This window comes from Cibotium barometz, chromosome 41 (genome assembly GCF_041138505.1).
Source record: "Cibotium barometz isolate CiBa-2024 chromosome 41, ASM4113850v1, whole genome shotgun sequence".
Taxonomy (NCBI): domain Eukaryota; kingdom Viridiplantae; phylum Streptophyta; class Polypodiopsida; order Cyatheales; family Cibotiaceae; genus Cibotium; species Cibotium barometz.
In genome coordinates this window covers 9,706,166-9,728,777 of record NC_141086.1, presented here as the reverse complement: position 1 = coordinate 9,728,777, position 22,612 = coordinate 9,706,166, and positions in this window count along the sequence as shown.

Below are 22,612 nucleotides of genomic sequence, written 5' to 3'. Positions count from 1 at the left end.
GGAGCTAGGCTCACCACTGAAGTGTGTCCTTTTATATGACAAAAGAAGCACCTACCCTCCTTGTATTGAGCTATCTCTTCAGCACTTAGTTTACCACCGGTCTTGCTTGCCTGAGCTTTCTGGACTGGAGTAAGCTTGGGCACATTGGTCGAGTTCTTTTAGCCAGAGGCTCCCGTGCTCTGTCCTGGGGAAGACCCCATCTGGTTCTGGCCTTTTGTCCCGAGGCGTTTGCCTTGGAAGTGGTAGGGAGGTCTTGGGCTTTCCGCCATTGTGCTTCATTTTGGCACTTTGTGCAAGTGAGAGTCCATCTTCAAAGGTGACTGGTGTAAACATACGCACCTCCCACTGGATTTGCATGACTGGATTTGCATGCCAAGGCCATAAAGGAATTGCCATTTCTTGTCCTTGTTAGATAAACCCGACTGCAAACATAAGTTTGAAATCTTATTGGTGAAAAATTGAAGGATTGGTTGCGCACTTTGACGCACTCCCCTAAACTCATCTTCGAGTCACTCAAGGTAATGGGGCAGTAGAAACTGCCGCTTAAGGTGGAGGACAAACTCGTCCCAAACATAAGCCGCCATATTTAATCTGGTGTGGGCATGCCCACTGAGTCCACCAAGGAATGGCCTCATCTTCCAAGTACCAATCCAAGTACCAACTAGCCAAAATCACCCTGTCAGTATCACTTTTTCGAATTGTGGCAAAATATGCTTCAAATTGATGCAACCACAAATAAAGAGTTGTGGGATCGAGTTTACCATTATACTTCCTAAAGTTCATTTTCTCGAGAAAATGACTCCAAGAAGCCGTTGGTGTCATTCTTGCATCCAAAGCTGCAAGGTATCTTTTGTGTTCCACACATCACCTGACATCATCTTGTGCAGTAGCACGGGCTACTACCGTACGGTCTTCTATCTATCAAATCTCCAATATACGCATCTGCAACTCAAGCATAGAACTCGACTACGACCGTGACCCTTCAAAAGGGTCATTTCGTAGAGGATCTGGAATCTGGGAAACGGAAGGAGAGGGAGGAGGAGACGAAAAAAGGGGAGCTGGAGAATAGATGCGCTCTTACAGGGCCAAGATCTACGCCTTCTGCTCTTCCAATTCGGTACCCTTTTCTGCGATTCCTCGTATCATGTGTTGGACATTTTTGGTACACTCATGCTGCCTGATGCCCTAGATGGACTCCTTGGTGCACTTTGGTCTCAATGTTGTCGTTCTCTCTCTTCATTGTAGCTCACCATAGCAAGAAAATGCACTTCCTTTTCTGGAGTGCAATCTAACCATCCACTATGTGTGTGGGAGACTTCCGGAGGCTGAAAACCAACAGTCCTTCGAGGGGCAACAGTCACACTGAAAAGGCATGGTCTGCCGGAGTCTAGAAGCCAACCACACAAGCGAAAAAAAATTTCTTTCTCTTTTTCTAGTTTTTTTGGCTGAATCTTCACACTTGAAGTAGGCTCTGATACCAATGTAACATGCGTAAGCTTGGTGGTCAAATCGATAACTTCAATGCTCAAAATTTAGCAATCTTTCATGACGAATATAACACACAATACTGAAATAGATGTGCAGAAAAGAGAGAGAGAGAGAGAGAGAGAGAGAGAGAGAGAGAGAGAGAGGGCCCCCACCACGAATAGCGTATTTGCTATATTAGAATGATGCAAATCAAAAAAATAAAGACTAAATCTTGACCTTCTTGGTAGCTTAGATAAATCTCCACCGTTGACCTTTAGTTTTCACCCTTGCATTAGCTTCTCCTTGGCTGTCCGGGCCCCTTGAGTACCTTCAACACTTTGTGAACAATGAGATGATGGAATCGTTTTCTTGGCTGGAGTATTTATACTCCCTCAGCCTTCTAGTTGGCTAGCAAAATAAATCCCCATGACTTGATTAATTAGCATTTAATGCTCTTTTTAATGGTCATTTCTGTTAGCAGTCATCTCCTATATGTACACTATGTCAGGGCCTCTGTTGTGGGTGTGCTCGCCAGTATGAAGTGTCTTCCCATTTTTCCTCACTCTCTATATTTTTTCCCTATTTTTTTGAAGCTGTGTATGGACTGTCGGTTGCCCCAGCAGATGACTCGCCGATCGTGTTTGTGTTGCACGATTGTATTTCAGTGCTGGCGATTGTGTGTTTACTAGTTGTGGGGGCTGATGTCGGGGCTGATTCTGGGCTGGCTGACTAGTAGCCAAGAGCCATATAAAATGGCCCCTTTCCCACACACTCCATCTTGTATTATTTTTGAGATTTATTGGTGTATATAGCAGAGTTACACAAGCTTCTCTCTCTCTTTCATCTACAGAGCAGTTATCTTCATTTTCGCTGTGCATTCTGACATGGTATTAGAGCCCCAAGTGGCTTGAAGTAGCTTGGAGACAATGGAATGTCAAGGGTTTGCTTATTGAGGTTTTGGGCTGTACGGGATTTGGAGATCGGGTAGAAGGCAGTCCCATCACCATTGGACAGCCACCTCGCATTCTATTTGTAGCCTCTTCTTCTTCTTTTTTCCCACCCACATTCCCTTCACAAGACCTTGTGAACCCTTAAGATGGCAGATTTGCTTGAGATGGCTGAGAAGCACGTGAAGATCCCGACACTACCCATGTTCCCGGTGGACTGACAGTTGGACGGGAGCAACTAAGGTAGGGAAGGCAAAAGCCCCTTGAGAGGGTTTATGACAATGTTTTGATGGGACAGCCATCTGGTGGAAAGGAGCCTATGCATGAGGATGAGCCCAATGCATTGAGGGGGGCTGAATTAGATCACATGAAGATACTTTTGCAGGCAAAGGAGAAAGAGCTGAAATTTTTGCATGAAGATCCTCATGTACAAGGTGTCATTGATGCAAAGAAAGCTGCTGCTATGGTGGATATGACCTTTGAGTCCATGGCTCATGAAGCAGGCAAGAAGCCAAGGGAGTTGGCACTCTCCTATCTCATCCAAAAGGGTGATTTCAAAGAGGGAGTGGACGGGGAGTTAATGTTCAAGAATCCACCTCATTTGAAGCAATGCCAAGACCAACTCCTTCATATCAATCTAATCAAGGTCCCTCTCGCCCCAAAATCAGGGCAACCCCAGAACAGTGCCAGCTCAGCCTGCAGCGATTGTTTGGGGGCTATTTTGAATCAAGAGGGACATGCAATGGCTTTTTAAATCCGCCACCTGCAACATGCAGAATTGTATTTGTAGGTTTATAAGAAAGAGTTGTTGGCCGTTATTTAGGGCCCTGCAAACATGGAAGAATTATCTTTTGGGAGCCGAAATTACGGTTAACACAGATCATCAGAGTTTATTTCTTACACAAGCTAAACTCTCAGAAAATCATCTAACGTGGGAAAATTTCGTCCATGTTTCATTTTCAGATTTTGCATACTCCGGGCAAGAAGAATTTGGTAGTGGATGCTCTATCACACAGGCCTCAACTGAATGGAGTGACTACAACCTATCATCAGGACTTGTTAGGAATGCGGGATATGTATACTTTGGACACAGATTTTCAGGTTATTTCGGTTGATTTGAATGATGGTACTACTGATGCAAAAGGATATTTGTGTGGTCCAGGAATTGCGCCAAATGATCATGGAAGAGTGTCATGCTCCTCCATATACAGATCACCGTGGTATTCTTGCTACTACATAGGCTTTAGAAAGATATTTCTTTTGGCCAACTCTACGCATGGATATTGAAGCTTATGTTCATGAGTGGCTAGTGTGTCAGAAAGTCAAGTTTGATAGGCACAAGACACCTAGTTTACTTCAGCCCTTACCCATTCTATAGGAACATGGGAATGCATTACCATGGATTTCATTATGGATTTGCCGGTAATGATGCAATATGGACTATCATTGACCATTTAAGAAAATAGGTCACCTGTGGTATTCTTGCTACTACATAGGCTTTAGAAAGATATTTCTTTTGGCCAACTCTACGCAGGGATATTGAAGCTTATGTTCATGAGTGGCTAGTGTGTCAGAAAGTCAAGTTTGATAGGCACAAGACACCTATTTACTTCAGCCCTACCCATTCTATAGGAACATGGGAATGCATTACCATGGATTTCATTATGGATTTGCCGGTAATGATGCAATATGGACTATCATTGACCATTTAAGAAAATAGGCACATTTTATTCCTATGAGGAAAACCATCAAGCCAAAGCACACATGGAAAAGTTGTTTTTGGCTCAGATTTTCAAACATCATGGCATGCGCAAGTCTATAGCGTGAGAATGATGCAATATGGACTATCATTAACAGTTTAAGAAAACATGCACATTTTATTCCTATGAGGAAAACCATCAAGCCAGAGCACATGGCCAAGTTGTTTTTGGCTCAGATTTTCAAATATCATGGCATGCCCAAGTTTATAGGGGGATAGATATGCTCAGACTTCTAGTTTATTTTAGCGAGCATTGTTTGATAACATGGACACAAAGCTGAGTTTTTCATCAGCTTTTTATCCTCAAACAGATGGTTAGAGTGAAATTGCAAATTCAACCATACTTGACCTACTGAAGTGTTATGTATCTAAGTAGAAGTCAGATTGGGAAAAGTATTTGCCATTGTTTGAGTGTGTATGCACTAATACTATGCATTCTTCAACAAATAAGGCTCCATTTGAGATAGTCTATGGCAAGGTGGTACTTTCACCTATCTTACGAACAAAAGATGAAATCTTTGTAGCAGATGAGTATTTTCGAGATTTGGATACTGCATTTACACAAGTTCAGACAACCATAGAATGATCTTAAGCTAAGCAAAAAAAAGGCAGTTGACAAGCACAAGCAAGAGGGTTATTTTCAAAGAAGGTTATTGGGTATTACTTAAGTTTGAGAAAGCACATCTTCGGAAAGCAGCCAAGGAAAGGAGACTAGTTTCCTAAGGGTATTATGGGCAATTCCAAATCATGCAAAAGATAAATGAAGTCGCTTATAGATTGGTATTTCCCAATCATTGGAAAATAAATAATCCATTTCATGTCAGCTTGCTAAGCCCATATGTGGGACCACCTCCTATGGAACCAGTTTTGGGAGATCCACCAAAGGTAGATGAACTTGAGGAGATATTGCAACCGGAGCATATAGTTTTTCATAAAGATCGTAAGCATGCAGGTGGCAATCTAGTATGCAGGTATCTTGTGAAGTTTAAAAACTATTCGGCTGTGGATGCAAAATGGATGGACAAGGATTATTTTGCGGATTATGCAAATCTTCTAAAGGCCTACTTGGAAGCTTTTCAGTTGTGATCAACTGCTTAGAAGCCAGGGAAAAATGTCACAAAATCCCTCACAGCTTCTATTTTTTCTACTGCTCTTTAACATTTTGAAGATCAGCAAGATCAACCAACAGATCCATATAAAAGAGTCATGGATCTCATCAGATCTCATCCACTCGCATCTACCCATATCCACATCTCATCACATCATATTCATTCACATCTATCCCGTTTCACATCACATCACATCACATATCATCCATTCACATCTATCCCAATTTACATCACATCCATTTCACATCGCATCTCATTCATTCACATCCCGATTCACATCACATCACATCTCATCCATTCACATCCCATATCATTCACATCCTCATCACATCACATTCACATCTCATCCATTCACATCCCATATCATTCATTCACATCCCGATTCACATGACATCACATCTCATTCATTCACATCCTAATTCACATGACATCACATCACATCTATTCACATCCATCACATTCATTTACATCACATCCATCACATCAAATTCATTCTAATCACCATCCCATCCCATACATTCTATCCACATTACATCATATCACATCTATCCACATCATGTCTCATTCATACACATCTCATCTCATTCATCCACATCCATCCAATCGTTCACACATGTACGACTACCCACATCTATCCATACACATCCACATCCACATCCATTCTTCCACATACACATCCACATCCCTGTACATCACATCAAATCCTTTCACATACACATCCACATCCATTCTTTTGCATACACACCCACATCCATTCTTTCACATATACATCCACATCCATTCTTTCACATACACATCCACATCCATATCCATGTACTTCCCATCTCACCCTTTCACATATCCTCTCATCTCATTATCATCTCATCATTCTCATCCACATCCATTTACTTCACATCTCATCCCCATTCATTTTCATCACACCACATCCTATCACATCCCATTTACATCTTATCACATCCATTCACATCCTATAACATCCCACTTATATCTTATGACACCCCATTTACATCTTATCACATCCGTTCCACATCTTATTCCCATTTAGTAGTTTTTATGACTTTTTCTAATTTTTTGCCAATTGCTTGGCCCAAATAAAGGTTCTTTTTCTCAACGACTATTTCCATATTCCTTCTGAATTCCTCAATTGAATTATATTCAATATTCCTCTTTTGAATAAAAGAATTCATGGGATTTACAGAAATCAATTCTACCCATATTTCCACTTTTGATAAATAATCATAAATTGAATTATACTAAGAATTTCTCTTTTTCTCATTTAATTTCTTGAGCCTCAAATGTCATGGGAATTCCTCTTTTTGCATTACATTCCAATGTCATGGAAATTCCTCTTTTATCATCAAATATTTCTCATAAAATAAATTCATAAAATATTCATTAATTCAATATGCCAAGAATTTCTCTTTTCCCATCTAAATGATTGAATTTCGAATGTCATAGGAATTCCTCTTTTACCATTTAAATATTTCTCATAGATAGATTTATCTAAAATTCATCTTTGAATTTAAATAAAATATCCATTCATTCAATATGCTAGGAATTTTACTTTTGCCATCTAAATGATTGAATTCCAGATGTCATAGGAATTCTTCTTTTACCATTTAAATATTTCTCATAGATAAAATAAATTTATCTAAAATTTATCTTTGAATTTAAATAAAATATCCATTAATTCAATATGCCACCAAGAATTACTCTTTTCCCATCTAAATGATTAAATTCCAAATGTCATAGAAATTTCTCTTTTACCATTTAAATATTTCTCATAGATAAAATAAATTTATTTAAAATTTATCTTTGAATTTAAATAGAATATCCATCAATTCAATATGCTAGGAATTTCTCTTTTTCCATCTAAATTATTGAATTCCAAATGTCATAGGAATTTCTCTTTTACCATTTAAATATAATTATCATAATTTTCTCTTTTCTTAATTATTTAATTGCACATAAACTTAAAAATTAGTTTTCCATTGAATGTGACAAAAGCCATTCTTTTAGCCTAGGATATTCAATCCTAGAATATGGTAGGAAGCCCTCTTTTTACGTTATGCATAAGAATGAAGCATCAATTTCATTAAAATTTTGCCATAGCTCTGCCTGCGATTACTGATAATTTTTAATAATTTTGAAAGCATAAAGTTTTAGTAATAAAATATGATAGAATAGCTATCATTTGGATCAATATCCAATTATGGACTTGATTCCTAAGTTTTTCATAATTCAAAAGCATTAAAAAGCCACTTCTTTGGCCTCTAATTTGACAAGCATAGAGTTTACTTTTTGATTTGAGAATTCATTAATGAGAAGCATCATTTTAATATAGAATAGGTCATAGGAATGACCATTCTTTGGGGGAGGAGAGATATGCTTAAAAAATATTTTGAATTAAGCATAAATGTAAACTTTGTGTTTAATTACTAAAATTCATTAAAGAGCCATTCAATTGAATACTTCTCAAGCTTGAGAGGGGTTGACAAGTGAGAAACATGTAGAGATTAAGAAAAATACCATTGCCTCCTCATTACAATGGCAATGCACTACCTACCTATAGTAGGTGGCAATATACTACCCAAATGTAATCGATGACCAGCAATGAATAATGGTCTTCATACGCACTTCATAAACATATTACAAAATACATTTTACCTCTTGTTTTTCTTGATTCTTTAGTAATTGGAGAGGCCCCCAACCAATCAATTGGTTTAGTATGTTGATGAAGACTCCAAAGAAGGTTGAAGAGAGAGAGAAGCTCCAATCTCTCCAAATTGTAGAGGATTTTTAGAGGATAATAGAAAATATCATTATTTTAGTATAATACTGGCATGGTATAGTTCACATATTTTTTTACAAAGGGCTAAGGATCTATTTATAGGTGAGGGAGGCCTCTAACCAAGTCCAACTAGGTTCTAGAATTTTTCAAGTTCAGTTTGGCTAAATTTGGACAAGATTTGGACCTAGTTTGACTCCCTTTTGATTTAGTTTAATCCATGAGAGAGGAGAGATAAAAATATCTTATTATTCTTGAGTTTGAAACTCCTCCATACATGTGAAATAGGCACCTCCTTGAAGAGCCCCCTTCTCCTTACCAAGGTGTCAAAAATGTATCATTATACCCAAAATATCTCATTTTTTTAGTAATATTCATAGTTTTTTACTAATAAACCTTGTACTCAGTCAACTCTTCATCTTATGTGGGCATTTACTCATTTTTGGATATTTTTCTTTTATAAATTGGATTTATCTCCTCCCTACACTTGGATTGATCCTATTGGTCCATAGGAACCTTAATTGGACCATAATCCAAATTTTTTTGAAAATCTAGACCCTTAGGCTAAGGTCCTTTATACCTATTTTCAATTAATTCCAATGGCACATTAGAAAGTTCTTTTCGAATTTTTGTTTCAAGGGAAACCATTTTAGACACTAGGAGGATTTTTATATCCAAAAATATCTCAATTTTGGATTACCTTCCTCTAGACATTTTCTCTCTCTAGGCCAAAACAGGGTAAAACACAATCTTTCTTTTATTTCAAAGAGGGGAATAATTATAAGATCAGAAGGGGAGGTTCTTACACCTATACACGTCAAAAGCTGGAGGGAGGAATCTTACATCCTACCCCACTTAAATATGCGAGATGTCCTCATCTCGCAGTTGGGGGGAACAAGTCTTTCTCTTAAGATCCAACTGATTCTGGGGTTCCTTATAGTCTAGTCAACCCAACAAAATCCTAGCATAAAGATCCCTTTTAGAGAACTCATTATCAGATAACAATTCATTCAGATCATATCATTCATATCCTTAACACAATAATAGTCCATTAGACTGGATATTTTATCTGAATATCCCTCCACGGGAATTTCAGTCATGCAAGTTCTCAATTTGTCATCCCTTAACTTGATCCACCGGGTCAAGTGTTAACAGTAGCAATCTGTTAGCACAATCCACTATTCTCATAGGGATTTGCTAAAGTCATAATCATCATTCCACTGGGATTTGTCCCATTCATCCTCATTGTGGCTTTGTTCAACTTATCGCTTTTCAACCAAAATTCAGGAATCATCATTTTTCAATTAGAATAATCCAAATCAACTCATCAATTTGTTGAGATTCAAGCTCGATGTCAGTGTGAGCCAGCTATGCTATGTGCTGGCAGATTAGGTAGGAACATGTGTGAGACATAAATGACCGCGTGTCCATCTGGTCATAGTGTGTGGACATTAGCTAGGGTTAGTATTGTGTGTTGTGTGGATTTTGGGATTAGTGCATTATGCTTTGTGTGAGAGTGGACATGGCTTCCCTCTATGGTTAGGGTTTGCAATATACATTAGGGTTTGCTCCTGTGTGTGTGTGTCTCCTCCTTCTCTACCGTTCTTTCAACATGGTATCAGAGCCTTGTGCTGTTTATTAGGGTTTATGAGTGAGTGAGTGAAGAGGGAAGAAGAAGCTGTGAAGAGAAGCTGTGAAGCTTGCCATTGGAGCTGTGAAGCTTGGAGCACACCAAATACTATCAGATCTGAAAGCTTGGCCTACCGGGTAAGGTCTTCTAAATATCCTTGAGCGGATTGCAGGTGAAATAGGCAAAAGCAAAGCAAAATAGAGCAAATCAAAGCAAAGAAAAATTCTGGTTTTTGAAGCTTTCCATTAAAGCTTGGCAACATTCATGTATGGTGGAAATACATGTAAATCTGGCAAAGCAAACATGTATCGGACAATGAGAGATGTAATGGGAACTCTTATGCAAGCCCTATTGTGATTTTGGAGCATTTTTGGAAGCATTTAAATGTATGGAAATCTCTGTTTTTTGAGCTCACACAAAACAGAGAAAAGTAAGTCAAAAATTAAAGCATTTGGAGCACATTTTTGGTAAAAATCAAAGCACTGATGGGTCACACATATGCCTAGGTGTCTTGGGGACTAGTATCCATCATCAATTAACCTTACAACCACTCCCAAAGCCCTCATTTGCAGGCGGCGCAGCCCATACAGAGGAAACAGGGCAGATTTCTGGTTTTTTGACTACGAGGAGGTCAATTACTCATTGGATGCTTGACATATTTCAAGTTTGCTTTAGCAATTGGATGCTTTACACTTTGGAGAAGAGGGCTATGTGATTTGTTTGGTCAATGATGCTTAATTGAGCTGGGAATGAGCTGATTAAAACAGGTTGTCCACTGGTTGCAGAGAAAGAGAGCATTTTTAATCGAGCAATTAATCCTTGATGTTTTACAATTGGACAAATTCCTCTTACATGGAGTTGATGGACACTAATGCTAAGCTAATGAATGCCTGGTTGCCCAATTTGGACAAATATTGAAGGAACTACTGGTTTTTCTGGTTTTTCCAAAAACAGAGAAAGGGGTTTTCAAAAATCGATATGTACACATGTCAGATGGTGTTGATACTCAACATTGAGGTTCATTAGGTGTCAATGCAAGTTGCCTATACTTGATTGCATCATTACATTGTGATTTGGAGCCTTGGAAGGTGTGTCAATTCAGGGTATCCCGCACTGAGTGAGTCAGTTCATTTTGGATGATTACAGGTTGATTTTCTACATCAAATTTGGAGTTTGTTGGCTATCTTGGAGTATCTGGAACATTCATTGGAGTGTGGTTGAGGTGAGGAAGGCTCATTTACAGATTTGAAGTGTGCGGAAGGTGTATGCATTGAGCAAACATGTCGGACAATCCAGTTCAGATTGTTGGTGAAAAGTTGGATAGGAAGAACTTCCAGGCATGGAAGTACAGGATAAAGAGTTTCTTGAAAGGGAAAGGATTTTGGAATCTCATTACAGGTGCTGAGCCTCAGCCTGAGCTACCTCGGCAACCTACACATATTGCTCATAAGCAATGGTCAGAGAGAGCATTCAAAGTGCTGCATTATTTGTCTATATGCATATCTGATGCTATGCTCATACACATTCAGGATGCTGAGAATCCCAAAGATGCATGGGATACTTTGGTCAAGATGTTTGATACAGATACGAGTGCTCGCAAGTCTCAGTTGCGACAGCAGATACACAATGTGAAAAGGAATAAAAGGAGCATACATGATTATGTGCAAGAAATTAAGAAGTTTGCAGATGCATTGGCCACAATAAATGCCCCCATGCCTGATGATGATTTGGTGGATATTACCTTGGGTGGTCTTGGCAAGGAATACAAATCCTTTGATACATCTATCTCAGTGAGGAGTACGGGTCTACCCGACTTTGATGAGTTGGTTTCACTCTTGTTGGTTGAGGAAATCAAGCTCAGTGATTCATTTCAGGATGCATCTTCTAGCCATGATGATGGCAGAAATCAGGCTTTCTACTCGCAGAGAGGCTTTAGAGGTAGGGGGAGATTTGCATCACGTGGACGTGGTGGTAATGGTCGTGGATGGCAGGATAGGCCTCCACAACAGAATTTTCAGTCTTCTTATGGTGCTCGAGGTGGTCGTGGATATGCACCTCAGCGAGGCAGAGGTACCCCCCGTGGTCGAGGACGTTGGCAAGGCCAACAAAATTCTATGCAAGATGTGGAATGCCATTATTGTGGCAAATATGGTCATATGGCGAGAGATTGTTTCCGCAAACAGCATGATTTGAGAGGGGGAAGAGCACAACGTGGTGGTCATTATGGTGGAAACTATGCACAACATGGTGGTAACTATGCATCAAGTAGCAATGATGGAACTGCAAATCATTTGTTTGCCATGAAGCATGTTGTGGGTTCTATGACAACAAATGCCGAGAATGATGATACATGGTATATGGACTCAGGAGCATCAAACCATATGACATGTCATGGTGAATGGTTTGAGCATATGAAGCCTATGGATGTAAAAGGCTATGTGGAAACAGGTGATGATACCCAGCATGTCATTACACATGTTGGAAGTGTACCATTGGTCATGCATAATGGTCAGACAAAGTCTATGTCAGATGTGCTGTATGTGCCTTCGATCACTAAGAGCTTGGCCTCAGTTGGTCAAATGGTGGAACAGGGATTACAGGTTCGCTTCAATGAGCATGGATGCTTCGTTGAAGATTTTAAACATGGATGTAGAGTGATTGCTAAAGGCAAGAAAGAAGGAAGATTGTTTAAGCTGGATGCTGGAATTCCTGAGCTAAAATCAGCCATGTTCTCAAAGAGCAGGAATGTGGTACAGGACATTGATATGTGGCACAAGAGGATTGGCCATGTCAATATACAGAGATTAAAGAACATGCAAACAAGAGGCATTGTCAATGGTTTGCCTAGGTTCAAATATGATGGACATATGCATGTTTGTGAAGCCTGTCAGTTTGGGAAGCAGGCAAGGTTGAGGTTTCCTAGAGAAGGAAATATGAGTAACAAGCCACTTGAGATAGTACACAGTGATGTATGGGATCCTGCACAAAACCCATCTATCAAAGGGAGTTTATACTATGTTACATTTATAGATGATTTCAGCAGGATGACATGGATATACTTTCTGAGAGAGAAGAGTGAATCCAACATCATTGGCTTCAAGCCTATCCAAAGGGATCAGCAAACCGCCGACGGATGCAGCCGGAATGACGTTTTTAGCAGGCGCCATTTTTTTGAGATGAATTGGTGATTTCTACTTCCACAGATCAAAGGTTTCTAATTCCTCTTAGCCCAAGGGGTAATCAAGCATGCTCTACAAGCTGGTGAAGACAGAATTCAATTTCATCAAGTCTACAGTGAGATCCAAGCTCTTCATCAAATCTACAGGTGACTTTGGTAAAACAGAGATTAAGCTTTAATTATTTGGTCAAATCTTGTGTTTCTTGGCTTAATCCTCTACTAGACTCATTGCTATTGATGCATTTGAAAGCATTTGAGCTCATTTGAAGTGGAAGGCACCAGATCTGGACTCCCTGCATACTCTGTTTTCTGCACATAAACCAGAGCATTAATTTGCTAATCAGTGATTAATTAGTGCTAATCACTGTATTTTGGTGCAATTGAGGGTTCAAATTAACCATTAGGTATCTGATACAGATCCTTAAAGCTTCAGATTGCAAATCGGAGTTGGTTTGATACTCCAACCATCCCGTACAAATTGGTTACCCTTAATTTAATGTAATTTCTGGTGATTTTATGCTGATAAAATTGTTGTAATCATCTATTAAACACCAGATTAAGTTGTAAAAGGGTAGACACTACCCTTGAATCTTGAATTTGGATCAAGAGGTAAGACCCCCTTCACATCACCATGAGTTCAGCACAGGAAATAGCCAAATTTAATGGGGAACAGTTTTATACATGGCAGATAAAAACCATGTATTTGCTGATGAGGAAAAATCTGTGGGGATTAGTTGAAGGGAGAGATGAATGCCCAGAGAGAGGAGAAAATGAGTGGAAGAGTAGGAATGAAAAAGCATTGGGACTTATTGCACTCAGTTTAAATGATGAAATCATTCATCACATCACAGGGATACAGTGGGCAAAAGATGCATGGGATGAACTCAATAAATTATTTGGTACACAAGCAAAAAATTCCAAGATAAATCTATTAATGCAATTCTATAGATTGGACATGAAGGAAAGTGAACCTTTAATCACACACTTGAACAAATATAAAAGCATTAAGCAATAGTTGGTAGCTATTGGCAAAAAGGTAGAAGATGATGAAGCATTAGCTGTACTTTTGAAGAGTGTGGACAAAGGAGATTATGAAAACATTGTAGCAACACTAAAGAATGTACCTGAATTGAAGATACATGAGATAGAAGCAGCTCTACTGGAGCAAGAGAGCAGAGGCAAAGAGAAGAAAGGGTTCGACTTAACAGCAGGAGAAGAAAAAGCATTCTTCACCCGAGGAGGATTCTCTCGAGGACGAGGACGAGGAAGAGGCAGAGTAGGAGGGAGGACCTTCACTTGCCACAAATGTGGAAAGCCAGGACACATGGCGAGAGACTGCTACAGCAAACCCAGTGAAGAAGGAACGACATCAGCAAACTTCATGGAGGCTCCAAAGGAAGTGGAGTCGGATCATCTTTTCTGAGAGAGAGAGAGAGAAAGAGAGACCCCACAACCCAATGTAACCTGCCCCAATAAAGTAAAACCACCTCTGAGCCACCGATGATGTAGGCCAAGTGGTAGATGTATGTGTGAGCACTTTAGTCAAGGTTGCGGGCACTTATAGTAGCCTTGGACACATAGAGAGAGAGAGTGTCAAGGACTATGGAGTTTAGGGACTTGAGGCACTGGTCGCGGGCTATCAAGTAAGAGGGAAACTTGATATAGGGTCCAGGTGTGCTAGGATTATTCACTTGAGGGGAGGTGTTGAAATATACAAGTGAATAGGGTGTGTGTGGGAACAAGCTCTTGGATAGAGGCTGTAAAAGAGGAGATGTAATTGTGAAAGAACCTGTGAAAAGGTTAGAAGAATCTACTGGGAGAGAATAATGGGTAGCATGAGGGAATTTAGGAGTGTGGAGATATTCAGGGAAAAGAGACGAGGTGAAGAGAATCAGGCAAGAGGTGGAGATATTCTGGGAGTGAATCATGGAGAAATCAATGGGATTTGATGCTTGATGTAAACTCTATAAATTGAGGCATAGCCCTAATGAGAATTTGTTGGTTTTTGAGTATCCATGCCTACATTAATCTATGTGCTAATTATTCACTAATTACGTCTTAATCATTTCTTAATCACTTTGTTAATTATGTTGATTCTAGTGTTTGATCCACCATAGCTCATCATTATGCTCAAATTTCAACATCTATGACCTCATTCACAAGACGGTCAAAATGCTTCCCCGGCACTGTTGACATAAAACAGTCATTTACAAACAGGTCATAAATACAGTTTCTATAACAAACTTTCGTCTTTCCACATTGTTCCACATCAATCCGCATTACTTAATCCATATTCCTTTCATATGTATTCCCATTCTCCTCACATCTTTTCTCATTTATCCTCATCAGATGTCATCCACTCGCATCTACCCATATCCACATCTCATCACATAATATTCATTCACATCTATCCCGTTTCACATCACATCACATCACATATCATCCATTCACATCGATCCTAATTTACATCACATCTATTTCACATCGCATCTCATTCATTCACATCCCGATTCACATGACATCACATCACATCTATTCACGTCCATCACATCTCATCCATTCACATCCCGATTCACATCACATCTCATTCATTCACATCCCGATTCACATCACATCACATCCATTCACATCCCATATCATTCATTCACATCTCGATTCACATGACATCACATCTCATTCATTCACATCCTGATCCACATAACATCACATCACATCTATTCACATCCATCACATTCATTTACATCACATCCATTTACATCCATCACATCACATTCATTCTAATCACCATCCCATCCATACATTCTATCCACTTTACATCACATCATATCTATCCACATCATGTCTCATTCATACACATATCATCTAATTCATCCACATCCATCCAATCGTTCACATGTACCACTATCCACATCTATCCATACGCATCCACATCCACATCCATTCTTCCACATACACATCCACATCCCTGTACATCACATCACATCCTTTCACATACACATCCACATCCATTCTTTCGCATACACACCCACATCCATTCTTTCACATACACATCTACATCCATTCTTTCACATACACATCCACATCCATTCTTTCACATATACATCTACATCCATTCTTTCACATACGCATCCACATCCATGATTCTTTCACCATATGCATCCACATCCATTCTTTCACATACACATCCACATTCACATCCATATCCATGTACTTCCCATCTCACCCTTTCACATATCCTCTCATCTCATAATTCATCCACATCCATTTACTTCACATCTCATCCCCATTCATTTTCATCACACCACATCCTATCGCATCCCATTTATATCTTATCACATCCATTCACATCTTATCACATCCCATTTACATCTTATCACATCCTATCACATCCCATTTACATCTTATCACATCCATTCACATCCTATAACATCCCATTTACATCTTATCACATCCCATTTACATCTTATCACATCCGTTCTACATCCTATTCCCATTTAGTAGTTTTTACTACTTTGATAGCGATAATGGGATTTTTTCTAAATTTTTGCCAATTGCTTGGCCTAATTAAAGGTTCTTTTTCTGGATGACTATTTCCATATTCCTTCTCAATTCCTCAATTGAATCATATTCAATATTCCTCTTTTGAATAAAAGAATTCATGGGATTTAGAGAAATCAATTCTACCCATATTTTCACTTTTGATAAATAATCATAAATTGAATTATACTAAGAATTTCTCTTTTTCTCATTTAATTTCTTGGACCTCAAATATCATGGGAATTCCTCTTTTGCATTGCATTCCAATGTCATGGAAATTCCTCTTTTATCATCAAATCTTTCTCATAAAATAAATTCATAAAATATCCATTAATTCAATATGCCAGGAATTTCTCTTTTTCCATCTAAATGATTGAATTCCAAATCTCATAGGAATTTCTCTTTTACCATTTAAATATTTCTCATAGATAGATTTATCTAAAATTCATCTTTGAATTGAAATAAAATATCCATTAATTCAATATGCTAGGAATTTCACTTTTTCCATCTAAATGATTGAATTCCAAATGTCATAGGAATTCCTCTTTTACCATTTAAATATTTCTCATGGATAAAATAAATTTATCTAAAATTCATCTTTGAATTTAAATAAAATATCCATTAATTCAATATGCTAGTAAATTCTCTTTTCCCATCTAAATGATTGAATTCTAAATGTCATAGGAATTCCTCTTTTTACCATTTAAATATTTCTCATAGATAAAATAAGTTTATCTAAAATTTATCTTTGAATTTAAATAAATTATCCATTAATTCAATATGCTAGGAATTTCTCTTTTTCCATTTAAATGATTCAATTCCAAATGTGCTAGGAATTTCTCTTTTACCATTTAAATATAATTATCGTAATTTTATCTTTTCTTAATCATTTAATTACACATAAACTTAAAAATTAGTTTTCCATTGAATGTGACAAAAACCATTCTTTTAGCCTAGAATATTCAATCCTAGAATATGGTAGGAAGTCCTCTTTTTAAGTTATGCATAAGAATGAATTATGCATTAATTTCTTAAAAAATTTGCCATAGCGTTGCTGCTATTACTGATAATTTTTAATAATTTTGAAAGCATAAAGTTTTAGTAAAACACCATATTGGGGAATATGGGAATTTTCCACAAGTTTGGGACACGCGGTCAAAAGTTTGGATTAACCATAACTTGAACACCACTAGTCCAAAATGAGCGCTTTATAGCTCTTTAGATTCCATTTTTCAAGCGCTTTCCAATGATAGGTCATATGATAGGGTTTTGAGAAACTTACAAACATGTTATCCATGTCCCCTTTTTTAAGTATTCAAAAATGGGAATTGGGAAATTCCCAAATTCACTAATATGGTGTTGTAATACAATATGATAAAATAACTATCATTTGGATCAATATCCAATTATGGACTTGATTCCTAAGTTTTTCATAATTTAAAAGCATTAAAGGCCACTTCTTTAGCCTCTAATTTGACAAGCATAGAATTTACTTTTTGATTTGAGAATTCATTCATGAGAAGCATCATTTGAACATAGAATAGGTCATAGGCATTACCATTTTTTGGGGGAGAGAGAGATATGCTTAAAAAATATTTGAATTAAGCATAAATGTAAACTTTATGTGTTTAATTACTAAAATTCATTAAAGAGCTTCAATTGCATTAAAGAGCCATTCAATTGAATACTTCTCAAGCTTGAGAGGGGTTGAGAAGTGAGAAACATTTAGAGATTAAGAAAAAGACCATAAAATCACTCTTTACCTCTTGTTTTGCTTGATTCTTTAGTCATTGGAGAGACCCCCAACCAATCAATTGGTTTAGTATATTGATGAAGACTCCAAAGAAGGTTGAAGAGAGAGAGAAGCTCCAATCTCTCCAAATTGTAGAGGATTTTTAGAGGATAATAAAAAATATCATTATTTCAGTATAATACTGGCATGGTATAGTTCACATATTTTTTTACAAAGGGCTAAGGATCTATTTAAAGGTGAGGGAGGCCTCTAACCAAGTCCAACTAGGTTCTAGAATTTTCCAGGTTTAGTTTGGCTAAATTTGGACAAGATTTGGCTCCCTTTTGATTTAGTTTAATCCATGAGAGAGGAGAGATAAAAATATCTTATTATTTTTGAGTTTGAAACTATTCCACACATGTGAAATAGGTGCCTCTTTGAAGAGCCCCTTCTCCTTACCTAGGTGTCAAAAATGTATCATTATACCCAAAATATCTCATTTTTTAGTAATATTCATAGTTTTTTACTAAACCTTGTACTCAGTCAACTCTTCATCTTATGTGGGCATTTACTCATTTTTTGATATTTTTCTTTTATAAATTAGATTCATCTCCTCCCCACACTTGGATTGATCCTATTGGCCCATAGGAACCTTAATTGGACCATAATCCAAATTTTTTTGAAAATCTAGACCCTTAGGCTAAGGTCCTTTATACCTATTTTTAATTTATTCCAATCTAACATTGGAAATGTAAGATTCTCCCCCAGCCTTCGAGGTATACAGGAGTAAGAATCTCCCTTTCTGATCTTATAATTATTCTCTCTCTAAAATAAAAGAAAGATTCTGTTTAAAAAAGGAAGAACCTTTTCCCTGAATACTTCTCAAGAGTCCCACCTGTTTTAAGATTCAGAACAATGAGTTCAGAAGTGAGAATCGATGTTTTGGATATCAAGGTTTTGGTCTTCATTCGAGTACGGCCCAAAAGAAGTTCTTTATCTCTTGGGAAGTATAAGAAGTTATCTCCCAGATATTGTGGACCAAAGAAAGTAGGTGATTTAGCTTACGAACTTCTTTTATCTCCTCATCTCAAAGTTCTAAATGCCTTCTATAGAAAAATATGCCAAACCCAAATCATGGAAAGACGGTAAAACTTCAGTGGCAAGTTACCGTTGGCTTCTAAGTTACGCTAGCTCTTTCCTTTATATAAGTCGTAACTTTTACTTGTCGTTCACAGTAATCTTACCCCCATCCATCTCCTTTCTTTCTTAATCTCCTTCATGGCTTGGCAACAAGAATTAGTTTTATCCATAATGATTCCTCACCTTCAAGACGCAAGTGAGTCTGTGAAGAAGGATTTTATAGAACAGTATGAGCGCTCACTTTTTCCTCACCTAGGAACTTCTGTAGCGCAGACCAAATGGCGGACCTATCAAGACATAACTAGGGTAACACCCTGGGGTCAGCAGCACTTTCGTAACAATGTCCGCTTGGCCATGGTTATCGAAGCCTTGGGTTTGGGTCCTCGATACTACTGCGTCATGAGATCAAGACATCTTGGGTTTTCTGAGCGGGTCTTCTTACTGGCGTGTTTTCTTCCTCATGAGAAGATATGCCTTTACCCCGTTTTTGGCTTGCCTCTCAGAGGTCCTTTTGTTAGAACACCTCATACCACTGAGATAGGCGCAGCAATAACCCACAGAATCATTCCCATAGATGAGTTACCTTATACTTGTGCAGCTTGTGAGGACTGCTTTTGTGACCATATGATGGACGGGCTTATGGAAGTGTAAAGAGTTCCTCTATCTTTACTGTATAAGTTCCGAGAATGAATAAAGTTTAAATCTTGTTCGTATTTTGAATCTTGCTCTCTTTAAGACTTATCTTGGTGGTTAATCTTGATTAAAATTTTTCTCTAAGTCTCATATTCGTGAATCTTGCGAAATTATCACAAGTTGCGAGATGAGGACATCTCGCGTTTTTTAAGTGGGGTAGAATGTAAGATTCCTCCCCCAACCCCTTTTTGATGTCTAGTATCTTCCCCTGTAATCAACCCTCTTCAGAAATATAAAGACCCTGTTGCTAACTATTTTAGCCTAGAGAGAGGAAAATTATTCTAGAGAGAGAATATTCAGATTTTGAATATTTTTGGATAGAAAAATATCTCTTATAATTCAGATGAGTTCCCCTAAAACAGAAATTCAAAAAGAATTTTCCAATGTGCAATTGGAATTAATTGGAAATAGGTATAAAGAACCTTAGTCTAAGGGTCTAGATTTTCAGAAATCTTTAGACTATGGTCCAATTAAGGTTCCTATGGGCCAATAGCATCAATCTATGTGTAGGGAAGAGATAAATCCAAATTTGTAAAAAGAAGATACCCAAAAATGAGTAAATGCTCACATAAGGTGAAGAGTTGAAAATGTACAAGGTTTATTAGTAAAAAACTATGAGCAATATTAAAAATATGAGATATTTTGGGTATCCAAAAATGAGTAAATGCTCACATAAGATGAAGAGTTGAAAATGTACAAGGTTTATTAGTAAAAAACTATGAGCAATATTAAAATGATTCCATTATGACACATATGTAAGGAAGGGGAATTCTTTAAAGGAGGTGCATATTTCACATAAGATGAAGAGTTGAAAATGTACAAGGTTTATTAGTAAAAAACTATGAGCAATATTAAAATGATTCCATTATGACACATATGTAAGGAAGGGGAATTCTTTAAAGGAGGTGCATATTTCACATAAGATGAAGAGTTGAAAATGTACAAGGTTTATTAGTAAAAAACTATGAGCAATATTAAAATGATTCCATTATGACACATATGTAAGGAAGGGGAATTCTTTAAAGGAGGTGCATATTTCACATAAGATGAAGAGTTGAAAATGTACAAGGTTTATTAGTAAAAAAAAACTATGAGAAATATTAAAATGATTCCATTATGACACATATGTAAGGAAGAGGAGTTCTTTAAAGGAGGTGCATATTTCACATGCTTGAATGAGTTTTAAACTCATAAAAATTGAGATATTTCATCTCTCCTCTCTCCTCATTCAAGTCTAGTTCCAAAAAGTTAGCTTAACTGACCTAAAAATGGTCAAATATTGACCAAACTGATTTAGAAAATTCTAGAATGAGTTTGTTTGGTTAGGAGCTCAATTTTTCCTATAAATAGAAGCCTCCCCCTTGTTGAAAAATAGATAGTGTTTATGCATCGTTACTCTACTCCACCTAAGCCAAGAACTGTGAATTCATTTAATAATTCACTAGTTTTTGGAGCTTCCCTCTTTCTTCAATCCCCATTAGTGGCTCCATCAACATACTTAACCAATTGATTGGTTGGGGGCCTCTACCGTGAACAAAGAATCAAGCAAGTTGTAAGGTAATTAGTGAATATTGATCTTTCTATAATTTCTCAATGTTTCTCTCTTCTCAACCCCTCTCAAGCTTGAGAAGTTTAATTGGTATGGTTTTTTAAATGCTATTGAAGTTTGAATAGTAGTGAAGAGTTACATAATTTAATAAATGCTATTGAAGTTAATTTTCATTTATGTTTAAATTCTAATGATTTTTATGTAAATTCTCTCTCTCACTCAAGAAATGGTCATACTCATGACCCGTTCTCAATCCAAATCAAGCTTTTCATAAAGCTTTTCCTTAACCCAAGATTAAGCTATGCTTGAGGTCAAATTAATGGCTTTTTTCTATGCTTTTAGTTTATGTATATTGATGATTCAATCCATTATGGATTAATAATCCAATTAGAGATCATTTTAATTATTTCCTTAATGATAAGCATTATCCCTTAGAAAAATTGAGATTTATCAGTCATAGCAGCGGAGCTATGGCAAAATTTTTATAAAAATTATGCATAAAATAATTTCATTCAAAGCATAAAAAGAGGACTTCCTACCATATTCTAGGAATTATCATCCTAGATTAATTGAAAGAATTTCATTACAATCATGGAGAAATTGAATTTTAATATCATGCATAAAGGATAAGTTTTTATATCAAAAGTGTTATTTTTACCATTTTTATTTCATGCATAGAAGTATGCATAATGGATAAATTTTTATATCAAAAGTGTTATTTTTACCATTTTTATTTCATGCATAGAAGTATGCATAATGGATAAATTTTTATATCAAAAGTGTTATTTTTACCATTTTTATTTTATGCATATAAGTATGCATAGTGGATAAATTTTTATATCAAAAGTGTTATTTTTATCATTTTTAATTTTCATGCATAGAAGTATGCATAAAGGAAAATTTTTTATATCAAAAGTGTTACTTTTATCATTTTTAATTTTCATGCATAGAAGTATGCATAAAGGAAAAAATTTTATATCAAAAGTGTTACTTTTATCATTTTTAATTTTCATGCATAGAAGTATGCATAAAGGAAAAATTTTTATATCAAAAGTGTTACTTTTATCATTTTTAATTTTCATG